The sequence below is a fragment of the Cyprinus carpio genome, chromosome B6, assembly GCF_018340385.1.
Source record: "Cyprinus carpio isolate SPL01 chromosome B6, ASM1834038v1, whole genome shotgun sequence".
Classification (NCBI taxonomy): domain Eukaryota; kingdom Metazoa; phylum Chordata; class Actinopteri; order Cypriniformes; family Cyprinidae; genus Cyprinus; species Cyprinus carpio.
Genome location: NC_056602.1, coordinates 4,023,932 through 4,028,539, shown reverse-complemented (window position 1 = coordinate 4,028,539; position 4,608 = coordinate 4,023,932).

Genomic DNA, 4,608 nt, shown 5'->3' with positions numbered 1-4,608 from the left:
ATCTGCTGCCATCCAGAGGAACACTAATATCCAGAGCTCCTCCTGTGAACCCACCCATTTTCACATTTGCTGCATAATATATAAGATGCATGGCTGTGCATAAATGTAACAAAGAATGTAATTATTTTTTTAAGCAAGTGCAGTAGTTTTCATTTTCAAACAATATGATGCAATTTATAACAGATTATTTGTGTACCTTAAAAATGTATATTAATTACTGATCTGTTAAGCATTATTTGTTACATTTAAAGTTATCACAAATTGTTCTCAAAAACCTACTGAAATTATGTTAAAGGAATAGTTCATCCAAAAATTTGGAGAAATTTAGCGTTATATCACTTGCTCACAACTGGTTCACCACTGGTTCCTCTGACAGTGAATGGGTGTCATCAGAATGAGAGTCCAAAGTGAATGAAAATGAAAATCAAAATCAAAATCAAACTAAAAACATAAACTAAAACAAAAATACTATACCAATAAAAATTAAATTTACATTTAAAACATCAAAAATTCCAAATAGTCTGAATCAGGCGCGAAATATGCACAGATCAAGCATGAGCCAAAACAGTTCTAAACAAATATGTGTGGATTTTGATGTGAGAGGACAACAGGAGATGGACTATTTCACTGAATGAAGGATTATTATGTATCATGGACTCATATTTTGTGAAGGTTTAGAGATAAAACATCTTAAAGATGGATTTGTTTCCTACAAACACAGCTTTTTGCTTCACAAGGCATTCATTAATGGAGTGGAGTGGTGTGGATTTTTTATCAGCTGTTTGGACTCTCATTTTGACGGCACCCATTCGCTGCAGAGGATCCATTGGTGAGCAAGTGATGGAATGCTACATTTCTCCAAATCTAAAAAACAAGCTCATCTACATCTTGGATTTCCTGAAAGTGAGTAAATTTTCAGAGTCAAATCCTCATCTCTTCGCTGACTCTGGAAGAAGCCGAGAAATAGAAGACAAGGAAGAAGAAGGTGTAAATTCTCTAAATTCTAACGGAACCTCTGATGTCACATGGACTACTTTGATGATGTTTTTATTACCTTTCTGGACGTGGACAGTATACCGTACATACATTTTCAATGGAGGGACAGAAAGCTCTCTGACTAAATCTAAAATATCTTAAACTGTGTTCCGAAGATGAACGGAGGTCTTACGGGTTTGGAACGACATGAGGGTGAGTCATTAATGACATCATTTTCATTTTTGGCTGAACTAACCCTTTAAAGGCCCACACAGCGCATCCCTCTAAGCCTTGCAGGACCACCTCGGTGCTTGCCAGTAGGGCTTATGCAGTGGCCAACCAAGCCTGGTTGGCGGTACAAAGGCAGTTCTCAGTGTTTCAAGCCAAGCTTCTCCGCAGTATGGATGAGTCTGGAGGGACTGTTTGGCTCCACTGTGGATGGGTTTTCAGAAAGGTTTTCTGAGGCTCAGAAAATGTCGCAGGCACTGCATCACTTCCTTCCCAAGCACCCTGGCCCCATGGCTGCGGGCCACCAGAAGAAACCCTCAATGGATATCTGAGCCTGGGCTTCCCCGGATGGTAAACTCTCCCCCTTTCCAAAGCGTCAAGGTTTCCCTGCCCACGTGTTGTGCTGGACCCCAAGCTGCCTAAGCCATCCTGATGCTCTAGAGAGGAAGAGGAGGGGCTCTGTTCTTGCCTCGGCCGGAATGCACCGCAAAACAGCTCGTTTTCATCCTCCATCCCTCTGGGCACCTCTGAGCAATGGAGTTTCATTTCCAGCGGGTCACATCCTGCAGGTGCAGCGTGTACCCGAATGTTTTATGGCTGTGATAGCGGACCCACATAAAATAAAGATAAAATTTCCTCTTCACACTCTCTCACACACTCACGCGAATGCAAGTTCCCCGCCTTCTCTCGGCAAGCTCTCATTCGCAAAAATAAACCCTCTCACCTCCCGTTTCATGGCTTGGGCAGCCATTCCCGGAAGTGTTGAGTTGGGTTTTAAAAACAATTCAGTGAGGTTACAGTGAGATGCATACTTTCACATCCACATAGCCCCACATCACAGACCAAACTGGAACGAGTTTAGGCTTGACCTCCAGAAGGAAGGTAGTCAAAACGGACACATCCAACTTGGGTTGGGGCGCCCTGTTGGAGGGCAATCCTGCATTTGGCTCCTGGCCTCTCCTCCTAGTGGCCTTGCTCTGGAGGAACCAGGCCTGGTTCCCAGAGATAGTGCAGCTCTCAGCAGCAGCCCTGTGGTCCATTCAGCTGAGGAGGAACCTTCTCTCGCAGGCGAAAGGCATGATTTGGCATCCCGACCGGAGCTGTGGAGCCTTCATGTATGGTGCCTAGACAGGAGCTTAATCAGCTCCCAGTGAGAGTAAGCAATACCATTTTGGAGGCAAAAGCACCATCTATAAGACGACTTTACAGCCTAAAACGGTCGGTCTTCCTTAACTGGTGTTCTGCACAAAGTTTGGACCCAATATCATGTGAAGTGTCCCATGTGCTAACCTTTTTGCAATAGCTGCTGGTTAAGGGGTGCCTCCTTCATGCTCAAGGTGTATGTGGCAGCTATCGCAGCGAACCATTCTCTCCAAGCTGGCCAATCAATTGGCAGAAAAGACCTGATCATTAAGTTCTTGAAGGGTGCATGGAGGCTGAATCCTCCTTGCCCTCAGACTGTGCCGTCTTGGGACTTGTCTATGGTCCTACGGGCCCTAAGAGGGCCCCTCTTCGAGACGCTCAGTTCGGACGATTTGTGGCCCTTATTGCTTAAAACGGCCTTCCATGACTTGCAAGCGCTGTCAATCAACACCTCATGTCTTGAGTTTGGTTAATGACTGTAAAGTCATTCTAAATCCAAGAAATGGTTATGTTCCTAAAATGCTCTCAACTCCGTTCAGAGCTCAGGTTATCTCCCTATTGGCGCTTCCCTGTTACAGATGGTGAGCAGGATCCGAACATGCTTTGTCCAGTGAGGGCTCTGAGTGTATACCTAGAGTGCTCTAGCCTGTTTAGACAGTCAGAGCTTTTTATTTGCTTTGGAGGCTGCCATGAAGGACTGCCAGTCACAAAGCAGTGACTTTCTTGTTGGATTGTTATTTATGGATTTATCGCCCTACAGGTGTGAGGGCCCATTCCACAAGAGGGATGGCCACCTTCTGGGCATGATCCAGCGTAATTTCTATTGGTGAGATTTGTGTAGAGATTAGTGCTTCTCAGCTACTTATTTAAGGGTCGGCTCCACTCTTTCTTGCGGGCTAAAGCACCATTGGTTTGTGCAGCTGCACAAACGTGAAAAAATCAAGTCTTTCCCTTAGCATTTCACGCAACATTCGTTCCCTCATCTCAGGGAACCAAGGTTATGTTAGTAACCGAAGCGTAATAAGCTCTGTTTAAGATGGTCTTGTGCTGGTCCTAAGCAACTAGCTTCTGCTCACGACTAGCTCATAACCAGCTTATAAACCAGTAAGGACCAGCTTAAACCAGCTCATGATCAACTAAGGACAAACTTAAAAAGCTCACACTGCCATGCTTTAAAACATACCTAACCTGTTTTTTTTTTTTTCCAACAGGGTAACTAAATGTCAAGAATTTTGTGAATTACCATTGATTTCATAAACGTGTGTGCTTTTTCATTGACCCTCACCCATGCATTGTGAAAGTGCATGCTTTTAGCTGCCATGCAGAAGTACGACAGACTGTTTTAGTAAATATTGTGGATTAAGATACCACTGAAGGTTATGAGAAGCATAACAATCATTGTTTCACATGCCAGGAATGTATATTCGCTTGTGCATCCTGAATAAACACTGAAGACTTTTTTACACATCTCCTGTGTGTGTGTGTGTGTGTGTGTGTGTGTGTGTGTGTGTGTGTGTGTGTGTGTGTGTGTGTGTGTGTGTGGGCGCGCGTTTCATTCCTTCCCTTAACTAGTGTTTTGTGGAAGTGGTAATTTGATTTCTAAGAGGTTAATTATTCCTTTAATGAATCCAATATCTGATATTTACCAACTAAATAAAACAGCTATTATGTTCATTTTGGATTTTAAATGGACAAAAATAACCTTTTAATGATTTTGTATGTAAAAACTTTTAACTCAAATAATTACTGTAGGTGTCAGCCATGTCTGAATAATGCTTAAAGGATTCATGGAAAATCTCCAGCACGGATCGTAAAGGTCCTGACCTGTTGTGATATACAGCTACATGCCATGTCCGTCAGCATGCTGTGTGGAAACATCTCAGCACTGTACACCAATGAACTGAAGCTGAAACATCAGAGCATGTGGTGTTCAAAGCATGTCAGGTAGTAAAAAATACAATAAAACGTGAATATGAGCAGAAACATAAATTCTGTTTTATTCCAGTGATGACGACAGGGCTTAAAGTGAACAGAGCTGGAAAGAATCAGGATAACACCATTCTCAGGGAAGTTCTCCAACAACTGGACTTCACGCAGAGCTGCATAAATGTGTAAACCATCAATACATGCCTAGCATACATTGTTTTCTATATCATAAAAATATGAACAGTGCATCTTACTTTATTTTTCTGCTTCAAATTTGAAGCTATAACCTTTATTTGAAGCACCATATAACCTTTGCCTCACATCCATCAACATCCT